Source organism: Sciurus carolinensis, chromosome 11 (genome assembly GCF_902686445.1).
Source record: "Sciurus carolinensis chromosome 11, mSciCar1.2, whole genome shotgun sequence".
Lineage (NCBI taxonomy): Eukaryota > Metazoa > Chordata > Mammalia > Rodentia > Sciuridae > Sciurus > Sciurus carolinensis.
Genome location: NC_062223.1, coordinates 60007285 through 60021739, shown reverse-complemented (window position 1 = coordinate 60021739; position 14455 = coordinate 60007285). Strand labels below are relative to the sequence as shown.

The following is a 14455-nucleotide window of genomic DNA, read 5'->3' as shown; positions in this document are numbered from 1 at the left end:
TCCAAATAAATTTTATATCATTTAATCCTATGGGGTGGGTAAAATTATTATCTCCACTTTACAAATGAGAAAACTGACATTTGAGGAGGGCAAGTAGTGGTCCAAGATCACAGAATGGCATAGCCTAGGCAATCTGCTCCTGAGTCTCTTCAGTACCAAGATTTGCTTTCTCTCTCTCTCTTTTTTTTTGTATCAGGGATTGAATCCAGGGGTATTTAGCCACTGATTCATATCCCCAGCCCTTTTTATTTTGAGACAGGGTCTTGTTAGGTTGCTTAGGGTCTCTCTAAATTGCTAAGGCTGACTTTGAACCTGTGATCCTCCTGCCTTAGCTCCAGAGTTGCTGGGCTTACAGTTGTGTCATTACGCTCAACTTAAACTCACTCTGAAGCCAGAGAAGATAACCTGTACAAGAACATGTTGTTGTAAAGTGACTAGACACAAATTATAACAACCATCTAAAGAATGTTCACTGTATCAGGTATTTAAAGTGTCTTGACTTTGGCAAGCCAGTTAATGAAGGCTTTCATGGTCTGATTGGTCAAGTTAGCCTGGTCTCAATGTGTCCCATTATAAGAAACAAATCTATCAATCAAAATGTAATTAAAAATAGAAGGAAAGGACTGGGGCTAGAGCACTTGCCTAGAATACATGAGGACCTGGGTTCAATTCCCAGCACTGCAAAAAAAAAAAAAAACAAAAAAAACAAAAACAAAAACAAAAACAAAAACAAGTGGAAAGAATACAGAAGGAAAATCTTTAGATTTTTCTTTCCCTATCTCTAGGATACTCAGTTCTTTTTACCGTCACGGTCTCTGCTCCCTGACTTCTCCCTAAGCATAACTTTGAACATAAACTGCCCTAACCTAGTTTGTATAGCTAAAGATTCCTCTCCCTCTGGCCATTCATTCAGTCTCTTCAGCAGAAAATATCAGTCTTTTTTTTTTGGTATTGAGGAATTGAACACAAAGGTGCTTTACCATTGAGTCACATCCCCAGCCCTTTTTATTTTTTTGAAGGAAAGGACTCCCTAAGTTGTTTAGAATCTTGCTTAGTTGTTGAGGCTGGCCTTGAACTTGTGATCTTTCTGCCTCAGCCTCCTGAGGTACTGGGATTACGGGCATTGCCACCGTGCCCAGCACTTTGTGGTTCTTGAATCAAGTCCTATGGCTTGTCGAAATGCAGCCAGCTCTGTTTATGGAATAGCCATAGCTCCCACAACTTCCCTTAGCAGAGGACTGAGGATGAGTCTTTTTAGAAAAAAAAGGAAGTGGGTATGAAACTAGGGATGCAAAAAAGCATGTTATGTGGAATCTTTTCTAGTAAAGTGGTTTCATTCCATTAGCACTGGTAACAGTGGCAGTGAATCCAGAAGCAGGTATCCAGTGTCTAGTGTTGGGGGACCTATGATGAAGTGTCTGGGCCCAGTGGCAGCTTTGCTGTCTTCATCAGATTAGTTCTAGGATGTAATTTTGTGTTCAGTTTCTGGTTGCAGAACCTCCAACCCTGGTTCCCCAGTCCTCCTGGAGATTCTGTGGACCACCAATATCTTTAAATCAAGTTCTTTTCTGATTAGCTCAGTTGATTTCTGTTGCTTGTGACAACAATGACTAATTCAGGGAACATGTTATAGAGAGGATCCAAAGGTCAAGAGGTAATTTTGCTGGTTTCGTTGATGGCTTTGCCTCTCTCTCAAATCAATGAATCTAAGTAATTTGCCCAAATTCAAAGAGTTGGTGATATAGCTGTTATTGATAACTCCAATACCCTTCCAGCAGGTTCTGATTCTTAGCCCAGTTGATCACCTTGTGAAAAATCTTAAGAACATATACCCTTGCCCTACACTTGAGAGTCAATTTATACTATAACTTGAAGGATGTGCTTGTCTGTAATTATCAATTTATGATATCTCAAATTCCACTTAAGGGGTCTAAAATCTAACCAGTTAGGTGAGATGGGGTAGGAACTATCACACAAATGGAGGAGTTGGCCTTAGATGAGATCTTGAATGATATCCATTGTTAATGGGAAAGAGAGCCTATTTAGGTAAATAGGTCAGCTAGTAGATTTTATTGATGAGAGTATATGGAAATTCTCTTTAGTTTCTTCAATTTTATTACTGAACTAAAAAGTAATGTCATCAGCTGAGAGTGTCACTCTCTGTTAGGGGTTGAGAAGGAGTGAAATGGTATGCAAGGGGAGTAGGAAATTAGCAGGCTGCCTGAGTACTATTGAGGGCCCACCTGAGGATTGTATATTTTTCTCTAGTCATGTTCATTCAAGATAATTATAATTCAAGAGATTAAGGACCTGAGAGACTAAGGTATTGAATGAATGTGTGTGTCTATTCACAATTAGGGACATATCAGATATCCTTTTATGCTTCTTTCTTTTTTCATTTAATAATATATGTTACAGCATATCAGACCTGACTTACACTTAAAAAAATTTTTTTTTTGTAGTTGTAGATGGGCAGCATGCCTTTATTTTGCTTATTTTTATGTGGTGCTAAGTATCAAACCCAGTGCCTCATACTTGCTAGGCTCTGTTACTAAGCTACAACCCCAGCTCCTGACTGGTACTTTTTATTAACTAAAGTCATCTGTGGGAGGAGATGGAGGCCCATTGTTGAACAGAATTTATTGATAATAACTTACTTTTCTCTCACATGTACATAAAGTACCTAAGATAACCTGACACATATCCTTTCAAATCTTTGACACACATTATCTACTTAATCCTTTTTGGGCATCATACCTTTGAAGTTTAAAAGATAATCTGTTATCATACAAACCCACAGTTTGATGTCTTTAGATTAAGGTTTTTCACAACTCTTGTCAGGAACTCCAAGGGCCACTCATCCTTGTAAATGGGAACTTTCCCAGGCTCACAAATGGAACTTTGCCTTTTTCTCTAAAGACATGTTCTTGGGGATCTAGGTCTATACACAGTTGCTGTCTTTCTTCTTTCTCTTCTTCCTCCTCCTCCCCTTTCTTTTCTTTCTCCTCCTCCTTCTTCACTTCCTCTTTCTTCATCTTTTCCTCCTCCTACTTCTTCTCAGTGCTGGGTATTGAATTCAGGGCCCCACACATGCTAGGCAGGAGCTCTACCACTGAGCTACATCCCCAGCCTGCTACCCTTCTTTCTTTCTTTTTTGGTATTGGTGATTGAACCCAGGGGCACTTTACCACTGAGTGACATCCCCAGTCCTTTTTATTTTTTTACTTTGACACAATGTCTCACTAAGTTGTTGAAGATCTTGCTATATTGCTGAGGCTGGCCTTGAACTTGATCTTCCTGCCTCAGCCTCCCAATTCACTGGGATTATAGGTGTATGCTCCAGCCTGCAATCTTTTTTGATCATGGTATCTCACATTAACCAAAAACCTTTTTATTTTCTTACTAACACAGGGAAAAGGCAGTAAGACACTACAGAATTTAAAAAAAAATATGGAAGCCTTCACAAATTTGCATGTCATTCTTGTGCAGGGGCCATGCTAATCTTCTCCATATAGTTCCGATTTTGGGGAGTGAGCACAGACTTCCATACTTTTAAGGAAGTGAGTTTTCTAGGTTGACAAGATCATACTGTCCTCCAACTTACCTGACTCCTGGGATGACTTCCAAGTTTGAGTTCTCGGAGTTGCATAAGACCATACCCTCTGACTAAGTGACTACTCAGTCTTCAGAGATTTGAGTTTTTAGATTTCTAGAAGCTTAAGCAGCTACCAGGTGATTTCCAGAAGGTTTTATTCTTCCCATTGGTCAATGTACCTCATGCTGTGACCATAATCAGGGCAGGACTCCATGCCTAGGGGACCCAGGGGCTATGTAGAAGTCTATGTTTGCTCTTAGCATGCCTCTTTCCTTGCCAGATGGAAATGATGATATCAGAAATAGTGAAAACACTGAAATGGAGGTGAGGAAGGTATCAGATATTGCAGATAAATAAGTCTGCTCAACCCAAGGAGATCACTGGAGAATTCCTTCCTATGTTTAGGTAACAGGAGGTTGAGGAGGAGACAGGAGAAAAGGTTAGGGAGGAAGGAAGAAGTTCAGAATACTCTAATAGGGAAACTAAGGGAGGAAAGAGGGCCAAGAGGAGCCTGCCCAACAGCATCAAATTCTGCAGAGTTAATCACTTAAATACTTGAATTGGACAAACAGTAGTGAACTGTGAAAATATGATAAAATGAAGGTTCTTGGACTAGGGTAGTTAACTGGGTAGAGAAGTGCCTAGGAATATAAGGAATAGTTTAACAAGGTTTGTTTTTACAAAATGTTTTTTCTGTCCTTGATGATAAGAACATTGCTTTAGGGTTGGGGCTGTAGCTCAGTGGCAGAGCACTTGCCTAGCATGTGTGAGGCACAGGGTTCAATTCTTAGCACCATGTAAAAATAAACAAATAAAATAAAGGCATTCTGTCTATCTACAACTACAAAAAAAATTTTTAAAAAGAGAACATTGTTTTAGGGCTGGGGATATGGCTCAATTGGTAGAGCGCTTGCCTTGGAAGCACAAGGCCCTGGGTTCAATCCCCAGCACCGCAAAAAAAAAAAAAAAAGAGAGAGAGAGAACATTGCTTTATAGGGAAGACATCTTTCACATGTGAATTTCAAGTTCTACTTTAAGAAAACCAATGAAGGTAAAAGTGACCTTTCCTGATTTGTTTTTATTTTTGAAATGCTTTTAATTCAAAATAGTCAATATGCCATAGCAGCTATTTTAGGATAGCATGTTCTTAACTCCTTCAATGTAATGGAGGCAAAATGCTCTGAGTTCAGAGTGATAGGATTAGAACATTCTTGGAGTTAAAATGTCAGGGTATAAATATCCTGAAGTTAAATATACTTTAACCTTGTCACAGTGAATTTTTCAAGGTCTTCATACCTTCTTTTGTAATAGATTATCTTTCCCTCCTATGATATGTTTCCCAACATTGACTCACCTCTGGGTTATGTGGAATTCCTCAAACCAGTATTACAAACTTAAGTATCTACAAGTGCTAAGTGGATAATATGCTAAGTGGGGACAATGATAAACTAAGAATACCTGCTTGTCCAAAGAAGGAAATCATTACTTTGTTTCAGCCAGCTATTGCCATGTAGGAATGTTAGCCAAGGGTTGTCAGAAGTTCAACATTATCAATAGAGGGCATAAGTACTGATTTTTGTTATGAAAATTTCAGATTTGGCAACTAACTGGGGAAAAAAACCCAAAACTTTTTGTGCAGGCCAACCAAATAGGTCTATAAGCCATATTTTCTGCCCCTTGGCAGCAGCGTATGATCTTTGTCCTAAAACTTTTGCACTTTTCAGTGATATCATATTTAAAGGAATGAATGACTGTTCCATCCCCTTCTGACAACACTGATCACTGACTTCCCAAATATGGACCCAACCCACTTCCTGTTGTGGTGATTTCAGAGTTTGCCTATCTCTTTAAGATGTCAAACTCTGCACCCTCCTTGTGATATCGTGAACTATAGTCACATCTTCCTTTCCATTCTTGAAGTAAGCCTGACCACAAACTTTGTGGCATCATGAATTAATTGTCCTATGACTTTGTTGTTGTTTGGTCTTGGGGATTGAACCCAGGGGTGCTTTATCACTGAGCTACATTCCCAGTCCTTTTTGCTTTTTAAATTTGAGACAGGGTCTCACTAAGCTAAGCTAGCCTCTAACTTTCGATCCTCCTGTCTCACCCTCTTGAGTTGCTGGGATTACAGGCATGGGCCACCACATCTGCTTGTCCTGACACTTTGGAATAACAACTCATTCCTACATGCCATTGCAATTCTTCACACATCTCTTTGTATCATCACCCTGCAGCATCACATGTTAACCTCATTCCAGGCCTGCAACCTGGGATGGGAGTGGGAATGTACAATCTGTATGGAGGAATGAATGGATGAGGTTGTTTGGGCAGTTTTATGATGTCATAAGAACATGTCTGCATTAATAGAGCTGGTGAAAATAATAAAAGTTGGAGAAGGATGTTTAAATATGTGGCATAGATCTCTGTAGTGTGAGAAAAAGGTATAAACCCAGTTCTCCAAGTACTTCAGGTTAACTTTACCACAGTGAAGAATTACAGGAATTCTTTAATGAGACTATTCACTGGATATGCTATCTATTCCTTGGGAGTGTGAGAGTCTATATTTTTTTTTAACTTGATGAAATGAAAATTCACAGGTTAGGATCAAGATTTTTGTAACTGATCATTGTACATTCTAAGGTCTTTGAAGAAAACAAAAAATTATGACTGTAGCATACAATATATATTAGATAACATTCCTTACTGAGGCATGACTGAACTTTATTCTTACTAATTCTTTTAAACAATGGAATATATGCTTCAAGTTCCTTCCTATATTTTCTTTCTAGTTTATTGTTCTTTTAAATTTTCTTTTGTTTGGGAGCTGCTAAGATTGCTAGCAGGGAAGCAGATTATTGTTCTTAGCATATTATCAATCTTTTTTAGGTAGAGATAGTATAACATTTTTTCTTTCTTTTTTTTTTAGTACCAGGGATTGAACCAGAGACACTTAACCACTGAGCCACATCCCCAGCCCTTTTATATTTTATTTCGAGACAGGTCTTGTTAAATTGCCTAGGGTCTCACTAAGTTGATGAGGTTGGCTTTGAACTTGCTATCCTCCTGCCTCAGCTTCCTGAGCTGAGGAATTACAGATGTGTGCCACAGTGTCCAGTGAGACAATATGTTTTTTAGAGTAAGGAATTCTTGAAATTATGGACATTGTAACATAGATCTAGGTATGATCTATTGTTATTAATATTTATGTCCTATATGTTAGTTACTATAATAGCAGGTAGAGGATACAATTTCTATTTTCTTTTTAAAGAGAAAAAAAGTCAACATAGTCAAATCCCTTTACCAAAATATTATGAAAAGAAAAAAGAACTCTAATAATATGAGGACCTAAGATAATTAGGTACCTTTCTTTTATTCACTCATTCATTCAGCAAATGTGTTTTGATTGCCTATTATATGTATCAGACACTGTGCGAGGCCCTAGTGATAAACTAAATATTCTCTATACCTTCATAGATCTTATGGTCTAGTGAGATAGACAAGCAATTAAGGAAAAAAGTATGCATGAGCACGCATGCACACACACACACATACACACACACAATTAGAGCAATGAGAGGGAGGAGAGGGAAATTAGATTGAGGGGTTGGAGTGGGTTTTTGAGGCAGTGGCATTTGAGTTCTAATGAATGAGAAGAAGTTCCCAATGCAAAGTGTAGGGGAACAATGTTCTACTGAAATTGGCACAGTTTAGGTATGTGCCAATGTTTTCTAAGAACAGAAAAACAGTATGGCTAAAGTAGAGTGATTGAGAGGAGGGGTAGTAAGAAATGAGGCTGGATAGAAAGGTGACACACCAGGAGCCATGACAGACATAGCAAGGAGTTTAAATTAGAAACTACTGTTTTTCAGTAGCGCAGTGCCATATTTTAAAGGGTTGCCCCAACTGTTGTGTGGAAAATGGATTATAGGGGGCCAAAATGGTAGTAAGATATGAATTATACGCTATTAGCAATATTCCATTAAGAAATAATGATGACTTGGTCTGAGGGGAGGGAGAGAGAGGGGGAAAATAAGAGAGAAAAGAGAGTGAGAGAGAGGTGTAGATAATATATTTTGGAGATAGAATCAGTAGAACTTGCTATGGTTTGAAGAAAAACAGAATCAGAACTAACTTGTAGAATTTCAGTTTGTGCATCCTATTTACTGAAATAAGAAGGACAAATAGGTTATCTGGGCAGCAGATGTTGAAATAGAATTAGCCGTGCAAAAGATTTGCTGGGCAGTAATACCTGTAAAAGGGAAAGGGGCAGAAGCAAAATTGTGCAGAAGAAGTTGGTAGATAATGATGCAGACTTGACAAAGTCTCTGCCAGCCCAGTAGACAAGCTCCAGAGCAAAAACTGCCAGTTAGAGTTCTGTATTAGACTAGATCCATGTACTATCACCTTGTTCATTTGTAAGTTGGAAGCCAGTCCGAGAAGAGTAGGAATCAAGCTACACTCCAAGAAGAGGATGACTTTGGTTCTAAAACCAAGGTGGACCCTGAAGCTGATAATAGCTGGATGATGTCAGCTAAGCACATTCCTCATAGCTTAGCACCCAGGCCTTTCCTTCCAGGGTTTGTTTTGCAGAGCTGGGGGTCAAACCCAGGGCCTCACACAAGCTAAGCAAGGGCTCTACCATTGAGCCACATCCCCAGGCCTCCCCTGAAGGGGATCCAGAAGCACATATCCATGTATCCTACAGAGAAATTTTCCTTGGTAGGAAAAAGCAAGAATTTAGGTTTATCAAAAGCACAGGGTGGGGGTTTGGGAGGATGATAGTTAATTAGGTCATTCATTCATTAAATGTTTATTGAACTTCCACAAAAGGCCATCCAAATGGAAATGTAGATAGTTGGAGAAGGTCTAAATTTGAGAAGAGATGTTTGTACCAGGGCTGGAAATATTTGATAATTATCATTTATATGGTATTTAAGATCATGAACTGGCTGGCATCACCAAATATAAGATGGTTCTTAACCTAGAGAAGTACCCATTAAGGTTTTAATATTAGGTGTCCTCCAAAAACTCGTGTGTAAAACAATGCAAGAACATTGGGTTATGGGAGCCTTAAACCAATCAGTGAATTAATTCCCTAACAGGGGTAACTGAGTGGTAACTGAATGCAGGTAGGGTGTGGCTGGAGGAGGTGGGTCATCGAGGGCATGCCTTTGGGGTATATATTTTGTATCTGGCAAGGGGAGTATCTTTCTGTTTCCTGATCATCACATGAGCGGCTTCCCTCTGCCACACTCTTCCATCATGATGTTCTGCCTCACCTCAAGTACTGAAATGGAGCTGGCTGTCTGTGAACTGAGATCTCTGAAACTGTGAGACCCCAAATAAACTTTTGCTCCTCTAAAATTATTCTTGTTGGGTCTCTTAGTCACTGCAGTGAAAAAGTTGACTAAAACAGTACCACTTCTCTAAGAATTGTTTGAAGACAATTTGGGTTGTTAGATAGACTGGGAGTCCAATGGGGACACTACTGGCATTTGGTGGGCAGGGTCTACAAAGGTATCCCTCCCAATCAAGAAGCCCCTCACATAAAGTATTAATAGTAACCCTGTGGAAAAAATGGCGGTAGATAGACAAGAAGTCCCAGAACCAATCCATTTTTTATAAATAGGGTAATGGGGAAGAAACTGGCAAAGGAGACTATAAAGAAGTATCTAGAAGGGTAGAAAGAAAGTAGAAGAGAGTGGTAACAGCTGCCAAAAGAGGAAAGTGTTTTAAGGAGAGAGAAGTAAGCAGCAATCAATGCTGCTGAGTAGTTGAGTAAGGTGGACAGAAAATTATCAATTTAAAGGTAACTTTAATAAGAGCAGTCTCAGAGGAGTGGAAGGCGAATTGGCATAAAGTCCAAGATGGGGGAGTGAGTAGAGAAAGGAAAAATTTCAACAAACTTGAGCAACAAGCAGGGAAACAATTTGGAAGATGATTGGGGTCAAGGGAAGGATTTTATCAACATTATGAAAGGATTTTACCAACATCATTATGAAAGTCTTAAGCATACAAAAAGTTGAAATAATTTTGCAGTAGAATCCCTGAGGTTTTTTTTTTTTTCTTTTTTTTTCAAGGAGTAGTATGTAGTTTTTTAATGTGGAAGGTAAAAAGTTACAATTAATGAAAAGCAGAGGTCATGTTAACAAACAGTCATTACAAAGCTGGTCTGACACAAAGAGAAAGAACTTCTCTGGGCTCTCCACCTGCAGACCAAATCAGAGTCAAGAGTGAGTACAAACCTGAAGAATCTATGGGTGCAACAAGCTGCCGTCTCAATAACTTTTATCCAAGGGATATCAAAAAGTGAACATTATTTCAGTCTCCTACTCCTCAATTAAGTAACTGGGAACAATTCAGTCCACAAAGTTCATGACAAGAAGGTGCAGAATAGTGCTGGCAAAGAGAAAATCAGCAAAGGCTGGCTCTGGGGAGATGCCTTGGAAATCTGCTTTGTTCTGTGGGTTGATCTGTATTCTCAGGCATACTGCTAGGATGAAGCTCCCCACACAAGAGATGAAGCCCAAGAGATCAGTTGAAGGGAAAAGTCCCCACAAGGAGAGAGTAACCGAACTGCAGAGCTCCGGTCAGCAGTATATACAGAAGATAAGTGTCCAGCAACTTAGCCGCTGCGGAGTGGAGCTCAAGTACTCTTCTGAGAGATGCGAGATGACCAACACTACTGATACGGACATGACTAAAAGCAGGAACTCCAGGCCGCTTGTCCTAAACTCCTGGAGAATCCGACATACTGATTCTTTAAAAAAAAATTTTTTTTTTCTAGTTATCAATGGACCTTTATTTTATTTATTTATATGCAATGCTGAGAATTGAACCCAGTGCCTCATACATACTAGGCAAGTGCTCTACCACTGAACCACAACCCCAGGCCAGAATCACTGAATACTATAATTAATCTTACTGTACTAATTTTATCACTTTTTTTTTAATTCATGAGGAAGGAATTTTAAAAGATAGATGATGCTGTATGCCTGGAGAATTATTCTATATCTAGGAAAAGATTAATCTTAAAGGAAATAAAAAATAGGCAAATGAAATAATAAAGTTCATGAGGCAATGGGGATTGGAATTCAGGTACAGGTAAAGGGACTGCCTTTTGTTGTTACTAAAGGGAATACAGAGGAAATGAGTTACAGAATCACATGACTTTGTAGATTTTTTACTGGGAAGCTGTGACAAACATGGTGCTATTGTGTAACAGCTAGACCTCTTCCTCTCTTTTAATAGGACCCCAAATTTGATATGTCCAGACTCAGGGGGTCTGTAGTGATTGGTCTAAGTCAATCATGACTACTTCCTTTCCTTTGCCAGACCCTAACTTCCCCATCACACCCCCATCGTACTTTCGTAGTTAAGAGAATGGTCATACAACCTATTTCTAGTCACTCGAAGAGTTGTTTAAGCATTGTTTGAAGGACTGATATGGGGAGAGGTCATCAGTGAAAGATTTTCCTTTGCTGACAAAAGGAAAAAAACTTTTTATAAAGAAGTTTTAGTTTTTTTGTTACCTTCTGTCCCTAGTCCCTATCAGGTCTGTTTTCTGTTTTTGAACGTAGTCATGATTCATGATGTTAGTCCTGAGAGGGTAAACTTGAATATGAAAAGCCAGAGCTGAAGAATGGAAAGAGTTGTGATGAGCCAAAACCAATGCCAACAACTGCTTAACTCCAGGCTTTTTTTTTTTTTTTGGTGGTACTAAAGATTGAACTCAGGGGAGCTCTACCTCTGGATTACATTCCCAGTCCCTTTTATTTAGTTTTGAGACAGGAGCTTGTTAATTTGCCTAGGTTGGACTCGAACTCCTGCCTCAGCTTCCCTAATCGCTGGGATTACAGGGTGAGTGCCACCACACCTGGCTCTAGACTTATTTTTTATCTTTGAAAAATAAACTCTAATTTATTGAAGCCTCTGTAATTAGGATTTATGTCACTTTAGCTGAATAGAGAGACAGAATATGGGAGAAGCATGATATGGCTATCCTTTTCTTGTTGAACACCTCTTCCTAACCTGATTCTGGTTATAGATCCTATTCCCCAGGCCACCCAAGTGAGTTACTGACCTAAACAGGACTGTCAATGAATTACCCCATTAGCCTCTCATTAAATTCCCTTCTTCTACAAGCTTAAAATGGTTTCTGTTGCCTGAACTCAGTGGTTCTCAAATAGGGGAGATCTTACTCCTCAGTGAATATCTGCCAATGTCTGCAAATATTTTTTGTTGACACAGCTGGTGGTGGGTGTTAGAGGCATTTAGTGGGTAGAGACCAGGGATGCTGGTAGCATCTTAAAATGCTCAGGACCCTCAACCCCCTTCACCCCAATAAAGACTTACTGGACCAAAATTGTCAAGAGTACTGCTATTTGAAAACCCTGCTTTTAAAATAAGAGCAATTTAATTGGTAAACGGATGTTCTCAAAGAGGACTTGTATCACCTGCTGAAAATGAGTGGGAAGGAAGGATGGGAAGTTTGAGGAGGTATGAAAGAGTCACGGAGGATGTGGGAGAGGGAAGGTGAGATAGAAAAGTTGGAAGATTACTGGGCAGTGGTTAAGCCCTGTCTGAGGTCAGTGACCAAGAAGAGATACAGGTTGAATGAGTTTTCTCCTACAATACAGAGTAGCATTGGTACAGATAAAGGGAAAGTGTGTGCTGGATTCATCCAAGGCTGAATTTTTGTCAGATGAGAGCAACAGAGAGAAAGAAAGGCAAGGAAGTTGATATTTGTATGGGAATGATTTTATTAATGAATCAGAGAAATTAAGCTAGATAAGGAGGGAATAAATGATAGGAAATAATTGATAATAAAACCTGAAGGGATTAAGTTGATTCAGGAACCAGCAGTATTGGTGTACTCTAGAACTGGTGAGAAATAGAATCACATCTTCCTAATGTGTCTACTAAATCCAAATTTGTACTTTAACAAGAACTTCAAGTGACTTGTATGTACATTAAAGACTTAGAAGTGGATTAGAGGATTTGATGAAAGTTAAGAATTTTTGCTCTGAAAATATAATTCTGGGTGAATTACCCAGACCAGAGGTTACTATTTTTTTTTTTTTTCTGTAAAGGGTCAAGGAGTAAATAATTTGGGTTTTGAAAGCCATACAGAATTTTTCATAACTACTCAAATCTGCCATTGTAGTATAAAAGTAGCCAGATATATAAACAAATACATATGTATGCAGCTCTTGAGCATGGCTGTGTTCCAATAAAATGATCTACAAAAACAGTCAGTGGGTTATCTTAATCACAGGGCCATAGTTTGCTGACCTCTGTTTCCATATAGAATTTACCATTAAATTTTCTGGTTTCTTTCTTTTTTATTTGGTACTGGGAAATGAACCCAAGGGTGCTTTACCACTAAGCTACATCCTCAGTCCTTTTAATTTTATTTTGAGACAGGGTCTTGCTAAGTTGCTTAGGTCCTCATTAAGTTGCGGAGACTGGTCTTGAAATTGCAGTCCTCCTGCTGCAGGCTCCAGAGTCTCTGGAATTACAATGTGCACAATTGTGCACGGCGATTTTTGTTTTTTGACCTCTTATTGTCTCTTGGGAGTAAGTACTCTTCTGAACACAAACAACTTACCTTTGTAATGAATTAGCCAATTGATGTTCTCTGAGGTCCTAGAAGAGGAATTGAGATGTGGACAAACTGAAGTATTAAAAAGCAGACTCTCCTTAACACCATTTTTCTCCCTGGAATACCAAAAGAAGGCAGGATTTGCATTTACTGGTTCTCTGGGGTTGTTTCCCTTTTGTTTTCTCCTCGCCTCTGGCAAACTCATTTTTGAGTTTCTCAGCTAGCCAAAGGAAATCAAGGTATTCCTTGGACATCAAAGAATCAGTTGTTTAAACTGAGTTGAATAATATTCCCTTGAAGGCAGTGGCAGCAATAATCAGGGTTTCCAAGGTAACAGGGCGCAGGTGGGTGGGGGAGGGAAATAAAATCTGTTCAGCCTCTTCTTTCTAGCATCTTACAAACATCATTTGAGTCCTTACAGTTGGTTATTATGATCCCTAGTATATAGATGGAGAAATAGTCTTTCAGGCATTGTAGCACTTTATGCCAGGTACCCTCTGTTTTACAAATATAAATTCATTTAATCTTCAACATCTCTGTGCAATGGGAACTATTACAACCTCTGTTTTATAGATGGGAAAGTTCTTCTATGAAGAGATTTTTAAGTACCTTATTAGAGGACATTAGCTAATATGAGTGAAACACTCATATTGGAACACTGGCTTCATTTTTCATGTTACCTCTTGGTTCAAAGGTTCACTCATTTGATAATCGTTGAACAAATACTCTGCCATAAAATGTACCAGGTCTAGAGTTAGGTAACTAACTCAAGACCAGGCATATGTGATAAGCAGTAGAGTCAGTATTAAGGTCTAATTCTGACTCCAAACCTGTGTTCTTTTCCTTGTACGGTATAGTAAGTTTTTCAGTTCCTCCCAATAGGAGATTCTCCATTAGTGCTAAATCCTCAAGTTTTGGGTTTTACTTATTAAGTAGAGTGGCATTTCTTTTTAAGTTCCTCGGATGATAGTTGTTTCAGGGATGCCTATCAACACTCATATTTTTCTTTTTTTAAAAAATATTTTTATTAGTTGTTGAACCTTTATTTATTTATTTGTATGCGGTGCTGAAAATCAAACTCAGTGCCTCACACATGCTAGGCAAGCACTCTACCCGTGAGCCACAATCCTAGCCCCGTATTTTTCTTTAACACACAACGATCTTTATTAGTATAAGGACTGTTGTTCTGGGCTGGGGCTGTAGCTCAGTGGTAGAACACCTTCCTCGTGGGTGTGAGGCACTGAGTTCGATCC

General features: G+C 39.0%; 2 non-coding genes and 1 pseudogene across 2 annotated transcripts; 1 reads left to right on the top strand and 2 right to left on the bottom strand.

Annotated features, from left to right (window-relative positions):
* Positions 1 to 3444: 3444 nt before the first annotated feature.
* On the bottom strand, positions 3445 to 3552 carry LOC124960890 (U6 spliceosomal RNA). The gene has a single exon (XR_007104206.1). It is a non-coding gene; the product is annotated as a U6 spliceosomal RNA (small nuclear RNA).
* Positions 3553 to 4477: 925 nt separating this feature from the next.
* Trnap-ugg (transfer RNA proline (anticodon UGG)) lies at positions 4478 to 4551 on the top strand. Its single transcript has one exon. It is a non-coding gene; the product is annotated as a tRNA-Pro (tRNA).
* Positions 4552 to 9955: 5404 nt separating this feature from the next.
* LOC124959732 (dolichyl-diphosphooligosaccharide--protein glycosyltransferase subunit DAD1-like) lies at positions 9956 to 10296 on the bottom strand (annotated as a pseudogene).
* Positions 10297 to 14455: the final 4159 nt, after the last annotated feature.